Raw genomic sequence first — 19963 nt, forward strand, 5'->3', positions numbered from 1 at the left:
ACAAAGGCTGTGCTGATCACACAGAAGCTCGGGAGGGCCGAGGACAAAGCGAGGGCGGCTGGAAACGGCCCCTCTTGTGCGTGCCCCTGCACACAGAGCAGCGGCAGCAGGGCTTGGCACCAGAGTTTTGTCAAGCTTGCAACATGAAGGGGAGCAAGGTACAAATTCTTACCACTTACTAAAAGGAAGAAAGGAAAAAGTAACCCGCCAGAAAAGGAAGAGGACCATGACAGCTGTATAGCTACGGGCACAAGGTAATGGCTGAGCTCCCTTCTCTAGCCTGGTACTCCCCACTCACTCAAATATTTGAGATTTATGTGCCTTAGTGTTAGTTGGTTTGATTTATTGGAATGAAGTATCATGAAAAAATTCAGGTTATAACTTTGAACAGGAAAATAAACCTATGCTATGTAACTTACTGAAACATTTAACTTTGATTAATAGTCTAGGAAGTGACAGAATGAGGTTAGCATTTGTATCCATGGAGGAAGGGCGTGACTTTGCAAAATATTTAATATCAGAAGAAATCTGTATTTTGTTTTGATTAGTATAATATGGGTAAAATTTGGGCATTGTCCTTATGGATGCTAATATAATCTAGGCTGGACTACACACTCTAGGAAGTGTCTTCATGAGGCTGTATCAGAAGTGGAAAAAAAACCAAATAACCAAAACAACTAAAAGCTACTTTTATTGTATTTCCAGTGTATTTTTTTTTCCATTATTACTTTGGCAGAATGGGGGTTGGGCACACCCAGAAATAAGATAGATATGACAGCAAGATGGATCACTGCCCCCCTCAACCAACCAGGGTGGTTTCTCCTTTTCTGAGAGCTCCTCATTAATCCTTAGCTCTGAAAGAAGAAATTACACAAGGCTGAACAATGGAGCTCTGCAGTACTGGACTGCAGAAAACTCTGCTTAAATATGCTTAAAGCAAATACTTTATATTAAAGAACTTTGCACAGTATTGTAAAGTAAACAGAAATTCAATTAAATATATGTGTATATAGATACATTATTTATTTTATGAGAAAGCTGCATATTGTCTCACCATTGCTTTTTAAGGTTGCATTACAAATATTAAAGTGTCTTGACATTTTAAAGAATGTTTTTGAGTACATTTTATGTAAAACAATTTAGCCAATCTGATTATGAAATAAAAAATGGATGTTTTGTATTTTGGATTTTTTACATTTGAACTTTTTTGCATAGTTACCTATTGGTATCTGTGTATTATTTCTTTTTCTAAACTTAGCTTCCCTGAAGTCTATAAACACTTTTACAATAAAAGCAACAATACTCTGTAAGTTGTAGTTATTTAATAAATATCTGAACAAATAAGTATACAGTAAGCATAATGTTAGGTGCAGAAAATTTAAAAGTGTGCTTTCTGTAAGTTGTAGTTATTTATCTAGTTATATATCTAGTTATTTATTAAATATCTGAACAAATAAGTAAGCATAATGTTAGGTGCAGAAAATTTAAAAGTGTGCTTTACATTTCCACAATATGCTAGGGACCAAGCAAATCAGAAGACCACAAATATATCTCATAAATTTTCAAACCTATTTCATCTAATCTATGGACTTGTTTTGGAACCATCATTTTTGCCCTCCTCCTTGATTTTTATTTCCTACTCATTTTCCCCCTTCTTTTAGTGAATCTTAGAAGTCTTGAAAAGATTATCCATGGTGTCAACAGAGCTGTGGTTTTCTGCTGTATATGAGGTCTTATATAAGTCATCCCTGGGTTTCAGAACATGCCTAACTTTTAAACAATGCCTTTGAGGCTACAGATGTTCTTAAATGGCAAAAACAAGAAGACAGGGACAAATACCTGCCATCAAGGTAGGCTGGTTGGCAAGGGCTGGGCTACATCTGCATTTTAATGCTTTAGAAAGTGAGTCTCTTGAAAAAGAAGGCTGGCCATAATCTGAATGTGGTTTGGGTGCTGTGGTGTTCCTGTAGCCCTGATAAGTAGCTGGTGTCTTTTAGTGCAGAGTACCTGGGATACTGGGAGCTGTGTTGCAGCCCACCAAAGTCATGATGGCACAGGCTAATACTGCAGATCCTGGGGTCTGCTCCAGTGGGTCCCATGGAGGCAGGCAGAGGCTGCAAATGAGGATGCAGTGCCTGGCAGGTGAGAACTGCAGGGCTGAGCTGTCAAGAGAATCAAAACTTAAGGCAGTCTTACCCAAGCTGTTGTTTGGAAGGGTTCTCCAGGCTGGAACACTCCCTAAAGCACACTCAGGTTTTGTCTTGGAGACGGCTGGGGGATGGAAGCAGCCAGGAAGCAGCATGAGTGGCAGGGTGGATGCAGCTGGTATAATGGGAACTGTGTGATCACTGTCAGGCTGTGCTGTGGTCAGTTAAGAGCTGCACTCAAGTTCTGTGTTGGCTTTGGCTCATCCAGGTCCTGCTGGTTTGCAGGCAGTGTTTCCAGCTGAATATAGAGGCAGGGGGTTCAAAGTGGTTTGAGTGCCTGAATAAAGATTAAGCCAATTGAAGTGAATCTCCTAAGAGAATTTCACCCCAGTGAAATAAATTATGTATGTATGCCAAATGATGTTACAAAGATAATGTATTGTTTCCAATGTTTTATTATGTAAGACCAACAAGTTGTTTTGGAAGAGCCTGATAAAAAGCAATTTATGAGAAATGTTGCTTGTTACTGAAAGAAATAGCTACAAGAGAGTTCTAGTCGACAGTTAAGGTTTGGCCAACTTGCAGGCCAATCTAACAATAAAAAGGCTTAAAAAAGTATATGGAAAAAATTGTATGACTAAATTATCAATTTGATGAGAAATTAAACTGATCTTCCTGTATCAGGATTGTAAGCTGAGATATTGCAGTCTCTCCTGGTTTTCTTTACAAAACAGGCCAATCTGCAGTTAAGACTAAACAAGGAACTTTCATTACTTTCTTAAAAATAAAATGTATATACTTCTGTGTACAGGACACAAAATAACAGGTGCTGCAGTGATGCTAATTTGTTGCTGTTTGCTGCAGTTCATCACCAGTTCACTGAAATAAGGACAGCATATTGTGGCAAGCATAGCTGACTTTGCAGATAAGCAACATGTAAAGCTAAAAGATGATAAGGGGAGTCCTCAGAAAGTTTTTGAAGCTCACTTTCAAAATTCCTGGTCCTACTTGAATCTTGCTTAGTTGAAATTTCAACTCATCATGTGCACTACTGTGGAAAGATAGGCAACTTGTCCTCAACAAAACATTAAATGTGTTTAAAATAGCTTCAGTAACAAAAAGTAAGAGATTAGAGGAACTGACTGCAGAATTCTTGTCAAAAAATGAAGAAGGTAGCAGCTGAATTCAAAACAAGCCTCTCCTGCTGTCTTCTCTTTCTTTGTTTTGTGCTTTTAAACTTGGGGAAGAGGGGAGTGGGAGATGTGAGTCCCATCCATCCACTGGAATTTAGGATGTTCTCCTAGAAAGTAGGAATTAAGGCAAATTTCTAATTTGTCTTAAGCCACAGCCCTCCTGTTCTGGGCAAGTGCTGTTTCTGACCAAACATTTTCATTTTGCATCCACTCCTTCCAGTGGATGTCTTTGGAATTCTGGGCACCCATAGCACAAAGAGCACTGAAGTGTTTTTAGTCCTGAGGTACCCAGTGTGCCTTAAGCTGGGTTACTGATCACTGGAAAGAAGTGGTTGAGCTTCCTGATTGTCTTGCTCAAGCTTTGTGGATCGCTGACTGGTTATCACTAATGGTGCAGTGAGCCTGGATAAACCATGGTTGCTCTAGGTTGATCTAAGTGGTTATTTTGGAGAGCTAACTGCAAAACACAACTTTGAAACCTAGGGCACTGCTTTTCTTTCTAATGCTTCTTGTTTCTTCTTTGGCCCAACATATATTAATTAGTTTCTATTAAAATACCATTTCATTTGACTTAACTGAATTTAGTATTGCAGCTTTATCAAGACATATATGAAGTATTTGTTGTAATTTAAGAGTGAATGTAATTATCTACCTCTATAAATATTTCAGGTTGCATGTTATTTTTTCAGGCAAGGCAGTAACATAAAGACCTGTCATAGAGGAGATAAGAAAAGGAGGAAAAGAAAAAAGAGACCAACTTTCTCAGAAGTTATTTGTACAAAGGTAAGATAATTTTCCCTCTAAATTTTATTTTCCCATGCGAAGTGGAGAAAAAAACACCTAACCTACTGGCATTGATTTTCTGTCTCTTAAGTTTCCAGGATAGTCATATAGATGTTATGCATTTACCTGCATTTTCATATTTGTTTGAGTTAACAGTCTGTGATTGATGTCATTTTTTTTTTAATTTCAACTCAAATTTTAACTGAAGGGCATATCAAAATGTGTTAACTAGAAAAGCAGCTAAAAATATTTAATAGTTTCACATAATTGCAGGTAGTCTTAATCATCTCTGATGTTCTTTACTGGTGTCAGGGCAAGTCAACTAGTGAAACAGTGAGTCTGGAAAAATGGACTTAGAAGGAACGTGAAATATTGTACCAAAAAATTGAAAGTTTTTTTCTTCTAGCATAGATCACAAATTTAGTGATTCTTATCCATGAACATTCTGAAATCTTTGCTCAAATGGTTTGGGTTGTAACACCTTTTTCCCAGTCCGCTTTGAACTCCTCCCTGCTCTTGTGTTTGCTTTGTGTAACTCTCTCAGTGTAAGAAGAGATATAGCTTTACTTGAAATGAAGTGAATAGTAGCTGCTGAAGACTCATCAGTGGTTTAGTATCTGATTTTCTTTAAACTAAAAATCTGATTTGGGGATCTCGAGTGTGGTACAGTATGTGGTTCAGTATAACAGAACTCTTATCTTTTACAGTATGTAGTTGTGGATGGTTGTAAAGCATTTTATCCCTCATTTATGTGGTCAAGCAGACAGAGCTCCTGAAAGCATCAGTAATACATTTAAAACAGAGAAGGGAGGAGATGGTCACTGAAGCATTTTGACTTCTGAATTACTTGCTGGCACTATTACTGGAAGTAACATTTACAGCATCTCTCCCTGCAATGAAGATACCTTGTTTGCTTGTTTGTTTTTTACCTCTTCTGAAATGGTTCTTGTGTTAGTCACTCAAGAGTTAAATGCTTCATTGGATAAAGAGAACTGTTACTGTAAGGTTTTTAAACTAGACTGCTCTGGAAAAAAAAAAAGACCATTGAAGACTCTGAAAGGCTTTTTGGATGGTAAACAAGTTAAGGAAGCTCTGAAGTTCTTTGGCTTTGCTACTGGCTGCTCTCACTCACCAGGATCCTGGCACCCTATCACTGTGCCTTCGTTGCCTCCATTGCTCCAGTTCTCCTGTCAGGGAATGCCACCATACAATACATCCCCTGGGGCTAATTGGATGAGTGACAACCAGCCAGCTCCAAAGTGACAAGTGTTTGAATGCCTAATTGGGTCAGTGCACAGGTGCCTGCTCTTCATGAATGAGATGTTCTAGCTTTCCTCTGTGACGTTCTCTTGGTTCCTCTCATTTTTCCTACAGTTGTGAAACAAAATTGTCAATACTTTGATGTGAGAGAAAAGACTTTATCAAAGGAGAAGGATGATTTCCCATTGCCTTGCTTTGGTTAAACTAGCTTTACTGCTTGAGTACTGGCTGGAGGCGACACACAGAAATTCATTAAAGTGACAGAAGTTTGCTGATACAAATGGACATTTCAGTAGACAATAAGGTGAATAATTTGACTGGTAAAGGCCAATATATTTCCTTAATCTCTATATTAGATGGTTCTCATACTGTTTAGACCTATGGGCTTGGGTATCAGAAAAATCATGGGAGAGAAAAAGAACTTATTTTGTTGTAGTTGCACAGTGAGGCTTTTCCTTAGTCAAATAAACAACTTGCCTTCATGTAATGAGGTCAGACAGAGGTAACTGTTTTGTCTAATTGAAGGCTTGGTGTGTGCGTAGAAAATAATGGACGTTTAAGCCCACAGTCTATGTTACTTAGATGAATTTGCCTTCTTTTTGTCCCCTCCACAAAGAACCATAGGATACCTGATTAGAAAGGGTGTCTGGAAGTTGTCTTGTCCAACACCTGTCCTGATCAAGTAAAGCAGTTTGCTGCTTGGACAGCTGTTGAACAACCAGAGAGTAGAAAAGGGTTTTCTTTTGTTTAGGTAGAATTTCATGCATTTTAGTTTGTGCCTATTGCCTTTTACCGTGTTGCTGGGTACCACTGAGAAGTGTTGTTTACTCGTGTTCCTCTCAGGTATTTATACGCATTGATAAGATCTCTTGCAGCCTTCTCCAGGCTGGAGTCTCAGTGCTTTCAGGCTCACCATGTCAGATGCTCCAATCCCTTAATCATCTTGGCAGTCCTACACTGGACTGCATTCTGGGATGTTTATGTTTGCTTGTATTGGGCAGCCCATGAGAGGGCACAGCCCTTCAGGCATGTCTCAGCAGTGCTGAGTGGAGCAGAATGATCTTGATCCTGACCTGCTTACAACATATTTTCCCAATTCAGTACAAGATGCTTTTGGACTTCCCTGCTGCAAGGGTGCCCTGCTGGCTTATGGTCTTGCTTGGAGCCCATGAGGACCCCCAGGTGTTTTTCTGCAAAGCCTCTTTCCAGCTGATCATCCCTCTTCCTGTTCTGCTGCTTGGTGTTATTCCTCCCTAGGTGCAGGACTTTGCATTTCCCTTTGTTGGACTTCATTTAATTCCTGTTGGTTTATGGCTGAGCTTTTCAAGGTTCCTCTGAGAGCAACCAGCTGCTCTGTGAGCTGTTCTTCCCAGTCGGTGTCATCAGGAAACTCGCTGAGAGCGCACTCAGTATCCCATCATCCAGGTCATTAATGAACTAGTTCAATGGAACTGGCCCTAGTACTGATCCCTGGAGTACACCAGCAGACTTTTCTCTAGCTAGACTTCATGCTGATCACAACCCTTTGAGCCCAGCAGTTCAGCCAGATTTCAGTCTATCTCACTGTCCATTTCTGTAGTTTGTACTTTATCAGTTTGTCTATGGGGAATTTATGGGAGACCATGTCAAAAGCCTTGCAGAAGTCAATATAAACAACATCTGCTGCTCTCCTGTCACTCAGAGCCTGCCATTAGCGGGTTTGTTCTGCCCAGAGTGTCTCAGTCCCAGCAGGTGCTGCTGGCAGGGTGGCTCCAGGAAATCAGTGTCTCCCCAGTTGAAGGTTTGTTTAAAACAGAATTCTCACTTTAGCTTTGGCTTACTTGAATGTGTGTTTCTAAAATAATGCTTTTTCTTTGGTATATATTTAAAAGTGTGAAGAGTTATTTAAACATAGTCAAGTTCACACTCTGAGTGGTGTGAAGTCAGCTAGGTAGCTACTGTCAACACTGTTTATACAGCAACTGTTTATGTTCCTCACTGTCCTTACTAATAAAAATACCTGCTGATAGAAGTGGAAAATAAAGAGAAGAAAAGGCTTGACATGGCGTCTCACAGCTGTTTAAGATAAACAGACTAAAAAAAGGGTGCTTTTAATTGCAGGAGACAGAGGAATTGTTTATAATAACAAAAGTGCAATTTTTCAAGTTTACATTATTCCTCATAAAATCTTATTGTGGAAAATGCCCTCATTCTAACAAGGCTGGCATATTGTCTAGTTAAATTTAAGAAACTTGATAGGAGAAATTGTCTGGAAAAGAGAAGCATATTTCAATAATCTGTAGTTTCTTAACATCAGCAAAGAAAGGATGAAGAGAGTTTCATATTCAAGAATCAAAATGTAAGCATTTTACATGACAGAAATTATCCCTAGAGATCAGTGACATTTTTAACAGATTGGAAAATGGAAGGGTCTAGAAAGAGAACCCTTCTGTTTTAATGTATGGAATTTATATATGTGAAAAAATATGTCACAGGGCTTTCATTTATTGTTAAGAAACTGAGATGTTTCATAAATGTGTTTACAGCTAAAAAGAGTTTAAACAGAAGTAGCTGTAACTCATGTAGGGATCACACCCACTTTAGTTCTACTGAAGCCTGCACAAATGTAGTAAGTGTATGGTGTTCGTACAAAACATCAGGTTTTGCTGAGCTTTTTTTCTCACTTCATAGTCTCTGATTTCCTCATATATAGAGTAAATTAAGTGGACCTCTTTAATCACTTGTTCCTTTTTTAGGTGTCTTGCTATGTGTTTTTTTCAATATATTAAAGGAGTGTGTAAGTTGTGAGTTTCCTGAGTTTCTCAGCTACTGATGCATGCTCATTTTACAAGAACTTTAGGTGATGACTTCTGTGGGATAAAAGTGATACTCCTACATCACTGCAAATTTGAGTCTGTTCCTGTGGTAGCTGTGCATGCAACCACTTATGCCATAAAGAACCATTTTATAACTTTTATTTTTACGTAATGTTAAAAGGGGAGGAATGGTAAAGAATATAAAAGAAACATTAAACCAAGTTTTATTCATTTGAAACTTTCTGGGTCACTAACAGCAGCAATTAAAAACACTTTAAATGTTATGAAGTCCATTACATGCTTCTAAATATACAATCAAACATTTTCTGAGTGCATCACTAGTTAGAAAGAGAACCAAAAGCAAGTTGCAAGTACTCTCTGTACAAGAGACAGTACTCTCTGTAGCTGATTTTACTTGAATTACAGACAAGTCCTAGATTACATCTGGTTGTTGCTTAGTTAATGCTTCAATAGCTTGGGTGTATCTTTGTTTTATAAAGAAGCATGGAGGGAAAATAGAGGAGAGGTATTGAAACAGTAAAATGTATAAATCTGACCCAATTTAGATGCAGATACTGTATGACACAAAAGATGAGCTCACAAAATCATTCAGGAAAAGACCATTGGACGGGATTACAGCAAAATGTAGAGGACAAAGGGTAACAGTTCAACATAGAGAGGGATAAATTGTTTTTAAATCACTGTTGGGTTTTAAATCACTATTTTTTATTACTGTCTATAATAAAGGAAGAAAAATATGCAGTTTCTTGTTTTTATCATAGTTATAAAAGAGTTAGAAAATATTGTCAGCATACATAATATTACTGGATAATCTGGATAGATTTATGCATCAGAAAAATGTAACAGATGTAATGAAGGCAGAAAATGTGCATTTTAATATCTGGAGGGCTTCAGCCTTTGCTGAAGGCTGATGTTTTTTGTGGAGTCTAAATGACCCTTTAATTATCTGCATATTCTTCTAGTGTTCTGCAGCAGGACTGTATTATGTCTAAAGGCGTGTGAATATTTAAGTGACTGATACGATGTAGATCTCCATTTTAATTTTGTACTATTTCTATTAAGGAATTAATATTCTAAAAGTATTAAGACAGGAAAGTAATTTGTGCGTTATTGATTCAGCTGCATGTTCATCTCCACAACAAGATGTTCATGTTATCAGTGTCACAGACTGGTAGTACATGGACAGGTATCTGGAATATGTGGATTTATTTCTAAAAATGTAATATGCTAGCAAATCTAGATCTGTGCTTTAGAAAGACTGATTAAGGCAAGTAGTGTGTTGTAACTAATTTCTCCCCTCTTAATTTCCCATTAAATTTCTATGTCAGCTAGTTCTCCTGTATCAGAATCATATAGTAGCACCAGGGGAAGGCACAGAATGGATAGAAAGTAATTTACTGCTGAAAATAATAGTAATTGCTCTACTGAATGGGCTTTAATCATGATTTTGCTGCAGTCTTCAAATTTTGAACTATGTTTTGTTGATCAATCTCTAGGAAAAAATATCAGACCCTTCACTGGGATCAGAATTGCTTATGATTTCAGAGCCTCAGTTTCATCTGAGTAAACTGACACAAACTTCTGAAACTTGCAGAATTGTTCAGAGTATCCAGGTAGAAGGTGCATTTATTCTTTATGCCCCTCAGTGCTCCCAACGGGGCATTGTGTGTACGTCAGCCAGAATTAATTCCTCAGTGACCCCTATTGTCTTCAGAGGAGGATGAGGCGGGTGCCTGACCTCAGGACAGTTTTCCATGAGGCTCTTTGCTTCTTCAGTAGAGGAATTTGGCCTCTTTGCAATTCAGAAGCTCAGCAGGGGCAGAGAAGCACCTCTAGTATCTCTGGCTTGTTTTTATGAACAGAGGGAGCACTGTTGGTGCACTCCAAATATGCATCACATGTGCTTCTGCAAGCAGGTCAGAGCAAGCTTATAATAAAAATTTAGCTTCACTATGATTCTTAAGGCTTATTTTTGATTAAAACTGAAATAAATGCCATTAAAGTTAACCCTTCATGATGATGTATTCCAGCACCATTAGCAGACCTGAGTATCTTGTGTGTACAAGTCTTGATTTTTCTGAATTGAAAATGTAAAGAATATTCACTAAAATATTAATAATAAAATGTGTCATGAGTGATTAACAGCCAGTAGTCTAGCATAAACCTTTTTTTTTTTGTAGAGGACTTGTTTCCAAACAACAAACCCTAAATGGATAATTCATTCTATGCTAGGCATTATTGCATCTCAGTGGTACCTCAGTTTACATTTTCCTGACAAATAAAGTTTCCAGAACTGCATGAGTTATATAATTTACAGTATTGTGAAATTAAGTCAGCATGTTTAGGATTTTTGCCGAAGTTATTTGGCATTTTCTTTTAAAATAAATGTTTGTGGTTTAACCTCCATATTTTCTGTCTTGTAAGAGAGTCTTTTTGCTTCACTATTATTTATTCTGAGAAGGGTTGAATATGAGGCTCTAAAATTGTTTCAGTTACAAAAAAAAAAATACAAATTTTGTTAACTTCATGTTCCTCTTCATTGTATTTCTTTTGTTGTGTCATCATTTGAACCTTGCTGACCTGAAATGTATGATGCATAGTCAATTTGGAGGACCTGCCAAGAATGGAAGAACTGTATAAAGGGGCTGAATAACTGCAGAAGTTTAAATTTCTAGGAATACACATATTCAAACAGGAAACATTTTACTTGTATTGCCAATTAGTTAGACACTAATTATCTGACTATCCCAGTTCTCAAAAGTATTGTTCCAGTGGAATGTCAGATTCCACTGAGAATGGTGAGAGCTTCTACATCCTGTATCTAGGCTGTATTTAGCTCAGTAAATCTCATCCAGTCAAATATTGATTTTTATGACTGAAGGGCAACTCTGCCCTCCTCACTGACTGTGGAAAGATGAATTTCAGGCTGTTTTCCCAGGAGTTTCCAAGGCTGATCTACGCCTTGGAAATTTTGTTGGCAATTTACTGGGCAATTAAATTCCCAAGAAGTACTTCAAAGGAAAATGGATCTTTGGCTGGCAGGAGTGGATGTTTTCCAGACAAAGAAAAGAGAAAAATGTTGCAAGAAGATTTAAACCCTGTAGGTATATATTAAATAACCTACCACTAACTGTCAGGTCTTTCTACTAGCTCAGGTGTGTTCAGACAGGTTTCTCCAGCAGCTCTCAGGCCACACAGGTTTGGAAGACATTGAAACCTTCACATCTAGAACAGCAGACTGCAGAAGGATGATCTGCTTCCACCCATTAATGTCATTCAAGCAGTTGTAAAAGTTGTGAAGTAGAACCATATATTGAATGATGGTGTGGAAGAGCATAAAGCAACCAGTCATCCAAACAGGATTAGTTGCCTTGGACTGCTCGCAGAGCCCTGAAGAATCTGACAGCTTCACTTCATGCAAATTAAATGGATTAAGTTTCCTACCATTTATTTTAACATTTTTTTTTTCACTATGCTTCTCCATGTCTCATTGATTCAGGTAGTAGAGTGTTTGCTGTTGAAAGAGTAGACAGTAGTTTGTGGGTTTTGGGTCTCTGGGATCCTTTCTAGAGCAATGAGGTGGTTCAGGAATGTGGAAAAGTGATATATTAATGAATTATATTAGTTGATATTAAATGCTGGAAAAACACAAAATATTCATGCAGGCTGAAGATGTCAAAGTGGTTGTGGGATTTAATGGGAACTATAAAAGAGTTATTTCTCTACATTAACATTTAAATCTTGTTTCTTTCCTTACACAGTTGCCACAAAACACTACCTGGTGTAAAATATGATTGGGATTCTCAACATTTTCACATGAATGCTGCTATCAGCTTTTAACTTAGTTTATAAATAAGCTTTTAATCTGAAGGTTTTGTAAAACAAATTTGCTCACTACAGAAGTATCCTTTGTTTAGGCAGTTGAAAATGAACACAAGTCAAGAAAAGCTGATGGAGCATTTTTTTGACTCCTTTTTGGAATTGATACAGGAAAGTGATGAATAGCTTATGCCTAAACTATAAGGAAACTGGATCCACACCTGTTCTTTTTAAAACCAAAGTAGTTCTTCCAAGGTGTTTGATGCTTATTTGCTGGTATCAAAAGAAGTAAGTTATGAAGAGGATTTTGAGAGTTGATTCTTCATACTGCTATTCCAAAAATTGTACAGATAACGTGTATGAAGTTGCAGAAGGATTTCTGATTGATGCATTTTATTGGTGCAACTGTTTCATTAAAGATCCAAGAAGAATTCTTAGTTTTATTCTACTCATGAGCACCTTGTAACACAGTCTATCTGTTCTTTAGCAAGTGGGACAAAGCACTCATAAGGACCAAGAACTGCTTATGTGTGCAGTTACCATCCTTGTCTGCTTGGTACAATCACTGCCTGTGACGTGTTGTGTCTGGCAGTGGCTTCTCTGTGAAGCCTGTGAGATAAGGTTAGCACAGCACCTTTGATTTCAGGCACTCTGTTGCACCCTGCTTTCTTCTCACAGACCTCAGGAAAGCTGATTACTTGATCTGTACTCCTCTCCTAAATTTAAATCACATTCGTTCAGCCCACCTTCTGTTGTCTCCAGGAGGAATCCACTTTGTACCAGGTTATGTAGCTCCTTTGTTACTTGGGTTCATCCAGGTGATAACCTTATTGTTTTGGATACATTCACGTCTAATTGAACTTAGCAGCAGAATTCCTATTGACATTACTATGTTAGGATATAATTCATTACCTTTGGGTATCTGTGGTGAGGTTGCATGCCTGGTGATATATGAAAACTGATAGAATTAGGTTCAGAATATTTACTTCTCTAGTTGATTTCTTGAAGCTGTTTTCATTTGTACTAGTCTACACAAGTAGGAAGATCCATGGAAAGATGACTATGCTTTATTCAGTGTAATTAGTTTGAAAGGAGAGTGGCCATGACAGCATATGGAAAGCTTTCTGTGCCACATTATGCTCTGACTTTGCTTGAAGAGAATTCATTTTTTTCACAGAGACTGTATGGGGCTGTCTTTTGGATTTGTGCTGAACGCAGTGATGGTAATACAGAGATGTTTTTGTTATTGTTGAGCAGGCCTTACACAGACCCAAGGCCTTTTCTGCTCCTTTTTCTCCTAGGAAATTGGGAGGAGACGCAGCCAGGACAGGTGACCAAAGGGAGATTCCATATGACATCATGCTCAGTATATATAGAGGGGGGAAGGAGGAGGAAGGGGGGTGGAATATTTGGAATGATGGTGTTTGTTTTCCCCAGTAACATTACACATGATGGGGCCCTGCCCTCCTGGGGATGGCTGAACATTGCAGAGCAATGAATTAATTCCTTTTTGTGCTTTGCATGGGTTTTTGCTTTTTCTATTAAACTCTCTTATCCTGTGTACATCTGAGGATAGAAAACTGAAAGTTCTGGCCCTAAACTTGTTAGACAGAGGCAGGAAGAAGAACCTCAGCTTTCAACAGAACTGAGGTAAAATCTCACTGACCCTATAATGTAGCTAGGGCACTATCATCAGAGGGGAAAAGTGCTTACAGTATCACTTGCTGGCATTCACTTGGGATCAGTATTAGAATAGTACAAAGTAGTAGGTGATTTCAGACTTCTAATTAAACATCAGGGATTGCATTCCCTCTGTTGCAAAAGGTGAAGTCTAATATTAGTGATATGGAGAATTCTCCAGGTATGCCTTTTTCTGCAACCCTTGTGAGTCTTTTGTGAAATAGAAAAACTATTACATTGCAAAAGCATCTGTGGAGCATCTACATTTTCAGGCTTTTATTAAATGGTTAATCTATATGGGATTTGTGGAATCCAAAGCAAAAACATTGTTAAATAATGCATGCTGAGGAAAACATAATCTCATGTATCCCACAGAGGCTTTTGGTTTTGTTTTGGGATTCATGAACTCTCATGGGCCTTCTAAAAATTAGCAGATCTGAGTACTGTAACAGCTCAATAATGTAATCAGTCTGGCATCAGGAACCCTCTTTTGCAGAAGCTAAGTGTCTTTTGATATGTGATGTGGTCCAATAATGTTTTAAAGCTCTCTGGCTTCACCAGGGAGTAAATGACTGAGTATCAGCAGTTTGTAAAGCCTTTTAATACTGCTGAAAGAATAGATAATGACAGTGTACAGTTCTAGAACAAAACAATGACTGGGATATACAAAAGTTGATGGCCACTTGGATTCTAAAATAATTACAGTTCATGTGGTTTTGGCTTTTACAGCTTTTGAGTATAAATTCTCTTTCTTTTTGTTTAATTTCTATGACGTGTTATTCAGGAAACTCATGTCTGCAAGAAAACCATCAAATGTTTAGCCACAGAAAGCAAAAACAGTTCTTTGAAATCTGTCATCTAGTTGTCTGTCTGTATATTCATTAGTTTTTGAAATGCAACCAAAGCAGACATGAATTAAAAATGATAAAATTGTTTTGAAAGATGATATATCCTTCTCATGTTAAAATTTATACTTGAGTTTTGTAAGGAAATTACTGACCTAATCTAGTGGTAAGATAACAGAAGAAATTGAATGTTCTGCCTGGCAAAATACAAAAAAAAAATTTGAATCCATTAATTACTCACAAAATGCTTTTGTTTTGTAATTCCTTTAAAGCAGATCATGACAGTGTAGAAGAAAGGATGGGGTGACTCTCTGGGAACAGTAGAAAGTCTCTTTTGTGTCCACCTACTGCAGTGCATTTTGTCAAGTGGCCAAAGGAAAGGCTCTACCTACTGTCACTGCCAGTACCTCTGTACAAAAAATGTGCTTTCTTTCATGAGGAAAGGTTAACATGCTTTTCATTGCATTCTGTAGTCAGTAAGATGATGTGTAAATTAATTTTTAATTTCTGAGTACAGCACCTTTAAACCTACAACTAGCTTAGTAGAAAACCTCTTGCAAAAGTTCTTGTGCCCATTGACATCCTTCTATTATTGTTAGTAACGCATGTGGTACTTCTTTCATGTCTAAAGTACCTGCCTACCTTTAGAGAACAAAATAAATGGTTGTTTATTGCTATGAGATAGAGCTTCCTGATGCTGATAGACTGACTTAGCTACTGCTGTTTGTCTTGACAGAGCTAAACTGAGCTAAGTGCTTTTCCACTCAGAAACATTTGTCCATTTCTCTACAGAGAAACCTCCAAAAAATAAAGGATTCCTACAGATTTGAAAGGATGACAGCTGGCATGTGTTCTCACAGACAATGCTGAAAGAGAGGGAGAAGCTTAAACAGAACTTGAAAAGTGTCAGTGGCCTGGGCAAAGTGAAGGCAGTGAGCTGCTCCACCAGGGTGCTGCCTGAAAAGACCATGAAGCTTTGAGCACAAAAATAGCACTGGATTAATTTTTGAAAGAATGTCAGATTGGACTCTCATAGATGAATTAAATGTATTTTAAAAATCTCCTTTTTCGAATAACCTACAAAGTGGGATGCCTCCTGGCCAGCATTCATGTCAAAAGCAGTATTTTTCTTCTTTTACTGTATTGACAGTGTTTTGAAAGTCCTTTTTTTTTTCTTTTTTTTCTTCCTAAAAAGATACCAACAGTTGAAATGAAATTAGTAGCCAGAACCTTCTGCAAATCTTCATTCTCTTACGAGCTTTTCTTTAACATGGCACACAGTTTTATTGATTATTTGACAAAAATAGATTTTAAATTCTGATATTAGCTCAGTGAGTTCTAATGGAGAATGTTGGGTTAATTCTTCCTCTTTGTCACATTCCAGAATATTATATTAACCTAACAAATTTTTTGTCAATAATATGTCTTTGTTTGCACCCCTTTTTCCATAAATACCTTAAATATTTAATAGCCAATTTGACTATTGGGTAACAATGATATAATTTGCGAACTAGTGTGCAAATAGAAAAGCTCTGTTGTGCCAGAAGCATTTAAGATTCAGTGAGCACAGAAATTGCAATCAGGGTGTTTTTTTTAAATAAGTGTACTCATCAGAGCAACAGATTCTCATTATGTTGAGAAATATAGCTCTAATTTGTGACAGGATGAACTAAATATTATTTTCATATGTGTACGTGTGCATATGTATACATATACACATGCATATATTATTACTTGTATAAGTATATAAAGTTAGTAACTTTATCACTTACACCATAATTTTATAGAAAAATAGAATGGTTTGGCTTGGAAAGGACTATGGGCAGGGACATTTTACACTAAACCAGGTTGCTCAAAGCCCCATCCAGCCTCTCCCTGAACACTTAAGGGATGGCACATCCGCACTTTCTCTGGGCAACCTGTTCCAGTGCTTCCCCATATTCACAGTAAAGAATATCTTCCTAAAATCCAGTATAAACCTCCCTTCTTCCAGTTTAAAGTCACTCCCCCTTGTCCTGTCAATACTCACCCTTATAGAGTCCCTTTCCAGTTTTCTTTTAGGCCCCTTTAGGGGAACTTGTGAGTCTCCCCAAAGCCTTCTCTTCTTCAGGTTGAGAAGTCCCAATTCTCTCAGCCTGTCTTCACAGGAGAGGTGCTCCAGCCCTCTGATCCTCTTTGTTACCATCCTCTGGATTTGTTCCAACAGGTACACACCTTTCTTGTGTTGGGGCCACCAGATCTGCATGTAGCACTCCAGGTGGGGTCTCATGAGGGCAGAGTAATAGGGGGGAATCACTTCCCTTGCCCTGCTGCCCACTCTGCTTTCCTGCAGCCCAGGACACTTTTGGCTTTCTGGGCTGCAAGTGCCCACTGCCAGGTCATGTTGAGCTTCTCAACACACCCAAGACCTCTTCAGGCCCGCTCTCAGTCCGTTCTCTGCCCAGCTGTACTCGTGCTTGGGATTTCCCTGTCCCAGGACCTTGCACTTGGCCTTGTGGAACTTCATGAGGTTTACACAGACCTCTCCCTCAATGCTGTGAAGGTCCCTCCAGTTGTCAGCCCTTCCCTCCAGCATGTTGACCACACTACACAGCTTGGTGTCACCAGCAAACCTGCTGAGCTGCACTGGATGGCAGTGTCTGTATCACTGACAAGATGTGACACAGTCCTGGTCCTAGCACTGACCCCTGAGGTACACCACTTGTCACTGGTCTCCACTGGGACATCGAGTCATTGACCACAACTCTCTGAATGTGGCCATCCAGCCAATTCCTTATCCACTGAGTGGTCCATCCATCAAATCAGTTTATCTCCAGTTTAGGGGCAAGGATGTCGTGCAGGACAGTGTCAAATGCTTCACACAAATCCAGGGACATTATGTCAGTTGCTCTTCCCTTATCCATTAATCCCGTCATCCTCTTGTTTGCTCTTAGTGAAACCATGTTGACTGACAGCAATCACCTCCTTACCATCCATGTGTCTTAGTATTCTTTCCTGGAGATTCTGCTCTCCATGATCTTGCCAAGCACTGAGGTGAGACTGACCAGCCTGTGATTCTCTGGGTTTTCCTTTGTTTCCTCTTCTAAAAATGAGGGTTATATCTCCTCCTTTCCAGTCAGGGAACTTAACTGGGCTGCCACAGCTTCTCAGATATGATCGAGAGTCTTAGTCATAATTTTCCTATCTTTAGAAATAAAAGCGTTCAGATACAAAATTTATGCTATTTATAAAATACATTCTGTTAAATATATGTGAAGGATGATACTATATTAGAATTATTTTGCAGGAAACTGCATACATTGGTTTATGGTAGTTGCCTAGACTTTCTTGAATTATTTTATTCCCGATAAACCAAATACAGTAATTTATTCAAGTACGATTTAAAAGGTTGGTGGATATAAAACTCAGTCAGAGAAATCCAATAAAGGCTTGACATTCCTTTTTACATGACTTACGAAGTCTGCAGAATATATTGCTTCTCTTCAGAATTAAAAATTCACATATCTAGCAGCCTACACTAGGAGCAATGCTGCAACTCATTAGAAATACAAAGACATACTTTGAATCATAAAGATGGGGAAAATAAAATGTCAGTGTTTTTTAATAAAAATGTACAGTGAGATTTATGAATCCATCTGTCATCTTATGAAATGTGTCTGAGACATGGTGAGAGAAAAATCGGTACAGACTTTATGGGCTGCTCTGTGCTTGTGATACAGACATGTCACAGGAAGTGTGTGAGAGCAGGAGATCCAATTCTGTTCTCTTCTTCCCTGTGTGCTTTAGAAGAAATTCTGCAGAGGATCATACAATTCTGTGCATGTGAAGCGATATAAATAAAGTAGAACTCAGTCCAAGTTAGTGTTCTTTTTAACCAAATTGTTACAACTGAAATCGGTTTTCTACGAGGCAGAAATTTTAGTGCAGGATTTTTCATATTAGCAGTACTGTAGGATTGTTTGTGGCATCCAGCAGTTGAATATGTTTAAACCTGAAATTTTTACAATCTGGAAGGAAATGGGATGTTATAGTGCAAAGTAGTCTAAAAAGAAAGCATGGCTGGGAATCCCAGACACATGGGGAAACTGTGTCCTTGCTAAAGGTCGTGGAAAAGAATGTCTGAATGGAAGTCATTCAGAATAATCAGCTGTTCAAAATACTGGATGGCTGATTAATCTGAATGAAAAAGCCAAGCATAAACAAAATTTGAAGACTGTGACAGAATTCTTTGGGAAAAGCAGTAAGTCTGCAATTCTGAGAAGTTCTTGCAAAGTAGGTGAAAAGAAAGCCTATTTGGGAGGCTGTCTTTGAGGAAAATATTTTAACTTTTATATGCTTGGTAGTGATTTGAAAAATCAGTGAATGTTGCTGACTCACTGTTCATTGAGTCAAATGGATTAAGTCTAATACTTAGATAATAGGATACTAACTAAGATGTAACTAAGATACTAGGATCTTTATTTATTTTTTGAAATTAATAGTACATATCTATTTTCAGATGTTTGACTCTACTTCAGAAGGAATTGTTCCTGGCTTTGCAGAGTTTTTCTTGCCAATGCTTAAGTAGGAAGGAACAGAGTCAGCATAGAGTGATGGGAATACTTCAGTATTGCATTCACCTCACATCCATGAAGACTTAGGCTGGAGATACAGTTTCACATGCTGCTTTACCTTGTTTAATTTCAGGCTGTTATCCCAAAGAGGTAGTTCCTTTGAAGAAATCCCTGTCATGTCAAAACCTAATCTTTTCTTGCAGAGGTTTGCTGTCTCTTGGATCAATGAACTGATGTAGCTCACTTGGGATGCTACAATTCTTAAATGTGAGGGGAGAGGGCAGGAGTTGCAGTGAGGAGCAGAAAAGCTCAGGACCTCTTAATATCTTCTTGACAGCTACTTCTCTTAGATCAGAGCAAGTCTAGTGGGAAAATCCACCCTTACATAAAGTACCAACTTTTTCATTTAAGTAAAAAGAAATGCTGGAGAGAACGCTGAGATCTGTTCTTGCAAAAAGAAGGGAGTATAGCCAGTGAATGGATGGCCCTAATTCCATCCCTTCACACACATACAAAGGTTCTATTTTAATTTGTGGAAATAACTTCCCTACATAATTCTGTGACTCCACCCAGCCACCCAAAGAAGAAAAGTCATTGTTCAAGACTCTGTGAACCTTCCTGTTTTTCATACCCGGAGTTGTTTAGGGTATATGAAAGATTTAAGTACTGAAAAGTACCTTCTGATGAAGTACTTCATTGATGAAGAGATTACAGTGATTGCTGGCAAATAAAGGGGAAACTACTTTTCTAACCTGGCCCTTAATGCTTTTATAGTTGCAAAACCAGTTGTATAGATTAATTCATTTATAGACCCAGCAGTCAAGTTCATTCGGGTTTAATTTTATTCATTTTCTGAACTCAGATTTT

The 19963-nt window shown here is 38.2% G+C and overlaps 1 protein-coding gene across 36 annotated transcripts in view; it reads left to right on the forward strand.

Annotated features, from left to right (window-relative positions):
- Positions 1-19963, forward strand: part of NRCAM (neuronal cell adhesion molecule) — a 143448-nt gene that overhangs the window by 41471 nt on the left and 82014 nt on the right. For 35 of the 36 annotated variants that reach the window (XM_039726697.1, XM_039726712.1, XM_039726713.1 and 32 more), the window contains exon 2: positions 4030-4123. The gene's annotated coding sequence lies outside the window, so the exon portion shown is untranslated. Of the gene's footprint in view, positions 1-132; positions 255-4029; positions 4124-19963 lie in introns of those variants that run through there. The other variant, XM_039726698.1, reaches the window with a different exon arrangement.

This window comes from Passer montanus, unplaced genomic scaffold (genome assembly GCF_014805655.1).
Source record: "Passer montanus isolate IOZ18808 unplaced genomic scaffold, ASM1480565v1 scaffold6, whole genome shotgun sequence".
NCBI classification, from domain to species: domain Eukaryota; kingdom Metazoa; phylum Chordata; class Aves; order Passeriformes; family Passeridae; genus Passer; species Passer montanus.